This window comes from Lathyrus oleraceus, chromosome 5 (assembly GCF_024323335.1).
Source record: "Lathyrus oleraceus cultivar Zhongwan6 chromosome 5, CAAS_Psat_ZW6_1.0, whole genome shotgun sequence".
Lineage (NCBI taxonomy): Eukaryota > Viridiplantae > Streptophyta > Magnoliopsida > Fabales > Fabaceae > Lathyrus > Lathyrus oleraceus.
Genome location: NC_066583.1, coordinates 399,095,736 through 399,103,425, shown reverse-complemented (window position 1 = coordinate 399,103,425; position 7,690 = coordinate 399,095,736). Strand labels below are relative to the sequence as shown.

Genomic DNA, 7,690 nt, shown 5'->3' with positions numbered 1-7,690 from the left:
ACTCTTATATGAAAAGTTTGGATGGTTCTTCCAATTTGGGTTATAGGTATTCGAGTAGGGGCTTCCTTGAGCATAGTTTACTTGCTCTGCTTGGATTCCAGTCAAGAGTTGACATTCCGCAGGAGTGTGGCCTTGGATTCCACAGACCTCGCAATTCTGAGTTATAGCAACCACGGCGGCTGGAGGTAATACGTTTAAACTTTCAATTTTCTGGACCAAAGCATCCACTTTTGCATTAACGTGATCAAGGTTACTTATCTCGTACATGCCAGTTTTCGGTTGAGGTTTTTCCACCGTTGTTCGTTCGGTTCCCCACTGATAGTGGTTTTGGGCCATGCTCTCGATAAGCTGGTAAGCATCAGCATAAGGTTTGTTCATTAGTGCACCACCTGCAGCGGCGTCTATTGTTAACCTTGTATTGTATAAGAGAGCATTATAAAATGTGTGAATTACTAACCAGTCTTCCAAACCATGGTGTGGGCAAAGTCTCATCATGTCTGTGTATCTTTCCCATGCTTCGAAAAGAGACTCGTTGTCTTTCTGTTTAAATCCGTTTATCTGGGCTCTTAACATAGCTGTTTTGCTTGGCGGAAAATATCGGGCAAGAAAAACTTTCTTCAACTCGTTCCATGTGGTGACTGAGTTGGAAGGAAGAGATTGAAGCCATCTTCTAGCGCTATCTCTTAATGAGAAAGGAAAAAGACGAAGTCGAATTGCCTCTGAAGTGACACCATTAGCTTTAACAGTATCGGCGTATTGAACAAATACGGATAAATGAAGGTTTGGATCTTCGGTAAGATTTCCAGAGAATTGGTTCTGTTGCACAGCCTGCAACAGCGAAGGTTTGAGTTCGAAGTTGTTTGCTTCGATTGCGGGCGGAGCAATACTTGAATGCGGTTCATCTTGCGATGGAGCGGCGTAATCTCTAAGAGCACGAGCTGGTTCTGCCATCTCGGTTAAAGAAGGAAGATCTTTGAGATCAGGAAAGTCTATAGGAGGGAGATTGTTTTCAGCACGATATTCCCGAATTCGTCGTAAGACTCGGAGATATAGTTCGATATCGTTGATTCGTAGATAGAGCGGTTCACCTTGTGAGCGAGTGCGTGGCATACAAATCAACAAAAGAAAGAATAGAAGAAAAAGAAACCTTAGTCTCTACAGCGTAACGGAAGAGTTACGATATCGATTGAATAAAAGTCCCCGACAACGGCGCCAAAAACTTGGTCGCTCGACTGTGTGCGTCGAGAATGGGGTACAAACTGCAAGTGCACAGTTCTATCGCGTAGTTTTAAAAGATATCGATCCCACAGGGACTTATGAATCGATATACCGTTATCTAAGGTTACTACGTAAATCTAAGGTTAAAAATGTTTGATTGTTTGGGGAAAAACTAAAGGCTAAACTAAGATCTGGATTAAATATTAATAAAACGGATATCGGTATGTAGTTCGTCAAAACTAGGGAATCAAGTCTTTGTCGGTTTCTTGGTTTTAAAATAAATCGTTTCAGTTAACTTTATTGGTTAAAGGTTTTATCTCAAACTCTCGCTCTGTTGAATAAACCATGATTTTATATTAATGTAGCTGTCACTTATAATTAAGTCAAAAACCATATTTTGAAAACAATAAAGTTGCAGAAACTCTTTTTAAGAAAACACTGACCGTTTTAAACACCCTTATCTCAAACTCTCGCTCTGTTGACTTAGGTTATATAATCAAATCCAAATGCTTAACTCTCGTCCTCACATTCAATCTTTAAAAATACTTTTTGGAAAAGGTCAGAATTTAATTAACTCTAAAACTTGCTCTCGCCCTGATCTAGAATTAATGCCTAACTTACACTGTCCAGTTAAAACCTCAAACTCTCGCTCTGTTGATTTTAACTTCTTTATGTCCTTTACTTTTGTAAAAAATCTTGTTATTAAACCTGTAAGTTGAGACCGTAAAAAGATTGATTTTAATTTTAAGTTTAGATAGACCGACTCAGTCTTGATCCCTTATTCTGCTTACTTTACATACCGATACCTAGGCGAATCAGCCAGACATGCTAAATAAACAAGAATACATATCATGCATAAACAGACTCATTCCAGGCAGATAATATAGATAAATAATAAAACAAAATATTAAATAATGATTAAAGAACCTGAATGCGTAATACAATAGTCTTGAACACCCCACCACAAGCCGGTAGGATTTGTTCTTCGATTCTTCAATTAAACAATAGATTAAACCAAGGAAATAAAACTAGAATCTAACGTAAGGTTAGATCCGATAAAAAGTTGCACAATAGTTTCCGGTGTAGAAACTATTATGCAAAAAATATCTAAATGCTAAAAAGGGAAAGGTAAATTGCCAGGGGAAAAGAATGTAGAACTTGCAAAAGAAATAAATAAAATAAACAATGTTAAGTTGCTGGAAAAGAAAATTAAGCAAAAGCGTGAAAAGAAAATTGGCAGCGCTTCGGCAATATGAGCGTGGAAAAACCGAGAGACTTTTAGGTTTTTGAGATGGCTATTTATATTGGTGCTGGTAACTGCCTTCCGTTTCTCCGGTTCTTCAACGTGGCTAAATGCACGGCGTGGATATAGGAGACCAACTCCTCAACGTCTCTTCTTCAAGTCTTCTGAGGGCGTTACTTGCGCCAAAAAGGTAGTGGAACGGTGTGATGCTCGTCACACCATGTGTGACGTCCGTCACAAGGCTGTTTTGCGTGACGCTCGTCACGCACCCTGTGACGTCCGTCACAGGCACAGCATTGGTGACTTGTGCGCTTTGGGCTGGGCTTTGGCAATTGGTTCCTTTTCTCTCCTTTTTGCACCTTCTTTTCTTCCGTTTTCACTTGTTCTTCAAAATGGACTACCTGAGACAAATAGGAAGAAAATACCACGTAATATCTCATAAAATGCAGTAAACCGAAATAAATAGTCATAGAATTTAATGGAATTAAGTCCTAAAATATGATATAATTTCGTGTTATCACCTTGTCGAAAGAGCAGGTGGATACCTTCGCCTGGTCATGTCAGGATATGCCAGGGTCAGATACCAATGTTGTTGTGCACAAGCTACCATTAAGAGAAGACTGTCCTCTAGAGAAGAAGAACGTCGGTGCTACTTATCAGAGAGCCATGGTGACTTTGTTTCATGATATGATTCATCATGAAACTGAATAATATGTTGATGACATGATAGCAAAGTCCCAAACAGAAGAGGGGCATCTGGTGGATCTGGCCAAGCTGAGTAGACCAGTTGAGACAATTCAAACTGAGGTTGAATTCATATAAGTGCACTATCAGAGTGCGGGCCGGATAGTTGCTGGGGGTTTATTATAAGTAAGAGAGGAATCGAGGTTGGTCCTGCTAAAAAAAAAAGGAAAAAAGGAAAAAAAAACAAGAAATGCCTAAACCGAGAACAGAAAAAGAGGTTTGTGGTCTATTAGGTAGATTGAACCACATGTCATGGTTCACATCTCATCTAAACAGTCACGTGTGAACCTATACTCAAGCTATTGAAAAAAGATCAAACGGTCAGGTGAAATAATGATTGCCAAGGGGCATCGAGAGATAAAAGAATAAGTGGCAGGAGTCTCCGATTCTGTTGCCTCCCTATGGAGAGAGACTGTTAATCTGGTACTTGACAGCCCTCGAGGGGTCTATGAGGTGCGTACTGGGGCAGCATGACGAGTCTTGTCGAAAAGAGCATGCAATTTGCCTTAGCAAAAAGTTTACCGACTGTGAAACAATACATTCACAGTTCGAGAAAACTTGTTGTACTTTGGCATAGGCTGTTCGCCGACTGAGACAGTATATGCTGGTACATACCACTTTGTGGATTTCGAGATGGATCTGATCAGGTAGATTTCTGAAAGAGCCAGCAATGACCGAACGGGTTGCGAAAGGGCCAATGATTTTGATTGGATACGATATTCGATATATCTCTCAGAAAGCAATCAAGGGGAGTGTATTGTCGGATTACCTCGCCCAGCAACCCATTGAGGATTATCAACCGAGGAAGTTTGAGTTCCCTGATAAGGACATCTCGAGGTACTCAAATCGAAAGATTGAGAGTAACCGATCCCGGAGGAGGGGCCTGACCCTGAATCCGAACGGATTCTGATGTCTGATGGGGTTAATGTGAAGGAGTTAGTGCCGTTTTGGTTGTACCAAAAGGATCCCACGTTCCTTTTTGCTACCCGACTAGCATTTGAATGCATCGACAGTATGGGCAAGTGTGAAGCTTGTATCCTGGGTATCGAACGTCGATGTGTGCATCTGCTGGGGCAACGCCTTTCTCATTGGTATAGGGAATGGAAGCGGTGTTACCAGTTGAGGTTCAAATTCCCTCGTTAAGAGTCCTGATGGACGTGAGATTGCAAGAGGCAGAATGGGTAAGGACTCGGTACGAAGAGTTGAGCCTGATTGAAGAGGAAAAGAGGCTGGCAGCCATCTGTCATGGGCAGTTATACCAGCAACGAATGAAGCGTGCTTTTGACAGAAAGGTACGACCTCGGGTATATCACGTGGGTGATATGGTGCTGAAAAGGATCCTTCCTCCTCAAAACGATCGTAGGGGCAAATGAACACCCAATTATGAAGGTCCATTCGTGGTCAAGAAGGTCTTCTCTGGCGGAGCCTTGTTGTTAACGACCATGGATGGCGAGGATTTTCCATCCCCTGTGAATGCGGACGCAGTTAAAAAATACTTCGTACAAATAGACCCGCTGGACGAAAAGAACAAAATAGTCCAGGCAAAAATGGGCATCCCGGCGAACCAAAAAACAGAAAGAAAGGTTCGGGCAAAAATTAGGGATAAAAAGAAAAACTGTACACCCGACAAGTCGAAAACCTGAAAAGGCGACTTGGGCAAAAAAGGGTATCCCGGTGGACTGAAAACCCGAAAGGGCGGTCCAGGCAAAAGAGGGATTGAAACGAACAACTGCGTCTGGCATGATCGTTTGCGCTTTGGTTAAGGCACATGGATAATCCCCGGTAGGGATCAATCGGAATCGTCTTGTTCAAAAGGCAGAAAGCAAGGAGAGTCTGAGGACATATGGGGTGTAACCGAGTTGGAACTCGATGAGATCACGGGTTTCAGATTGCCATTAGGATAGATTTTTCCTTTTGTGCGCAATTACCTCTTTTCAGGAATTGCTTCCTTTGTATCGCTCAATTTGAGCCACACTTTTCAATCAATAAAATGCATATTCAGTCAAATAATTTTGTTTTTGTTTTTCATTACCGCTTTGATTGCAAAAACATCCGATTATTTTGATAAAGAATCTTGCATTTTAAGACATATAGGTCCCTTCCAATGCATGTTTATAAGATTGAAAGCTTGAAATCTTATTCGGAAGGTTGAGTGACTCAAGTGTTGAAATCTTGACACGCCTGGGGCACGGTTTTATCTAATGATCTCTTTTGCAGGTACTGTTAGATATTTCCCCTCACTTGCAGGTTGTGATGTGGAAGCTCTTGGACGAGACGATCCCCATGGAGTCCAATCAGGGACGAATGAATGGAAGAACGGTGAAAAGACGGTGAGGCGTACGACGATCCTGGATATTAATCAAGAAGACTCTTCAAAGTCGGAAAATTGAAAAGTTTGTGTAAATCCCAGGAGTTCGCTCTCCGTCGAGTACGGAGCCGTTGGGAATACAAGATGATGGAGCAGAAAAGGTCCGGACGAGTCTGGGAGTTTTCAAAATTGGAAAGCTGACAATGGATTTAGATGATAAATGTCATGGTTCGACGAGTCGATGGGTGTTCAGTACCAGACTGTCCTCCCCAAGCAGAGTCGGAACGACTAATCCCCCGGCAGATCCAAGGTCTGTGGTTTCCCTAGCAGGGTCAGGATGGTTATCCCCAGCAGGTTTCAGATCGATGCTTCCCTAGTCGCCAGGTCTGAAGGTTGCAGTTTTCTCAGCGGAAGTATCTGCGTGCGGTGGTGTCTCGAGCAGAGTCAGGATGTAGATCCCCAGCAAGTCAAAGACTGTTGTATCCCCACAGAGTGCATGGGTGGTTCTTCCCCAGCAATGTCCCCAGGCGGATTGGGTGCAAAGGAGGTTTTCCCCAACAGGGGTTGCTTTTCTCAGCAGCAGTGCTATTTCCCAGCAGGGTGGAATCGGAGTGTTGACGAGTTCCTCAGCAGAGTATCTCGAGCTCCCCAGACGAGTCCCTTGAGGGGGATGCCTTTTTATACATTCATCATGAAAAATAGCATGGCATATTGTATAAATAAATCGCGTAGCATTTCCATAATTATGGAGCATTACGCTGAAAAAATATCATACATCATATTGCAAGCATAAGCTAGTCTCAAGCCGTGGTTATTGTTTGAGAGGTGGTTTTGCCCAAAGGTGAAGGTGTTACTCTGAGGAGTTTAGCATCATAATTTTGAATCAAAGTTTCTGTCGAGCAGAGATGGGAATGTTAATCAAGAAATTTTCGGGGTCCAAAAAAGAAAAAACAAGAGAGAATAATCCCCAGCTAAACGCGAAGTGTTCGTTGGCTAGGGTTGAAGAAAGAATAGCCAGTTTGTGGTTTGTTATCCCTAGCATGAGTCGTTGGCATGCGTGCCGACTCACTTATCACTGTTTTGTTATCTTCGCCGATGCTGATAGGCATGAAGAATTTTCCGGTGTTCAGACCGAGGCGGTATCCAGACCGAGGTGGCGTTCAGGCCAGTTTCCGATTTTCAGATCGAAGAAGTTTCCGACGATCAGGTTGAAGTACTTATGGTATTCAGACCAGTTTTCCGGTGTTCAGACCGAGGCGGTATCCAGACTGAGGTGGCGTTCAGGCCAGTTTCCGATTTTCAGATCGAAGAAGTTTCCGACGATCAGGTTGAAGTACTTATGGTATTCAAACCAGTTTTCCGGTGTTCAGACCGAGGCGGTATCCAGACCGAGGCGGTATCCAAACCGAGGTGGCGTTCAGGCCAAGTTTCCGATTTTTAGATCGAAGAAGTTTCCGACGATCAGGTTGAAGTACTTATGGTATCCAGACCAGTTTTCCGGTGTCCAGACCGAGGCGGGTATTCAGACCGATGTGGCGCTCAGGCCAAGTTTCCGATTTTCAGATCGAAGAAGCTTCCGATAATTAGATCGACGCAGCTTGTGGCAGCCAGACCAGTTTTCCGGTATCCAGACCGAAGTGGTGTTCAGACCAAAGTGGTGTTCAGACCAAAGTGGCGTTCAGGCTAATCTTCCGGTATTCAGACCGACGTCAATATTCTCATATTCCGGTGTTCAGTATTCAGACTGAAGGGAGGCGTTCAGGCCTTGGTTATCTCTGTGTTACCAGTTATCAATATATTTCTGTTTCGGTATTCAGGCCGATTTTTTCCATACCAGACGGGTTTTTCTTTCAAGTTTGTTTCTTTGCCGATTCTGACAGGCATTGTTAATTATTTCCCATCAGAGTGCAAATTGTTCGTCTGTTCTTGGTATTCAATCACTCTTCATCCTGATCATCTGAAAGCCGAGGCTATTCATATTGACAGGTTCACAGTGGATTGAATAGGGGCAGCTGTAACACCTCAAAATTTGCCCTCCTCTCTTGGGACTAGCTTAACATATTGCATTGCATTTCTTAGGTCATTAGTCATTAGCATGTTGCATATCATGTGGCTACTTTGTGCAAATCATCCTCCTAGGTCTTGATCAGAAGATAAGAGGTTAAGATGCAAGTTGA

General features: G+C 42.8%; 1 pseudogene; it reads left to right on the top strand.

Annotated features, from left to right (window-relative positions):
- Positions 1-466: 466 nt before the first annotated feature.
- Positions 467-566, top strand: LOC127089612 (uncharacterized; annotated as a pseudogene).
- The last annotated feature ends 7,124 nt before the right edge of the window (positions 567-7,690 follow it).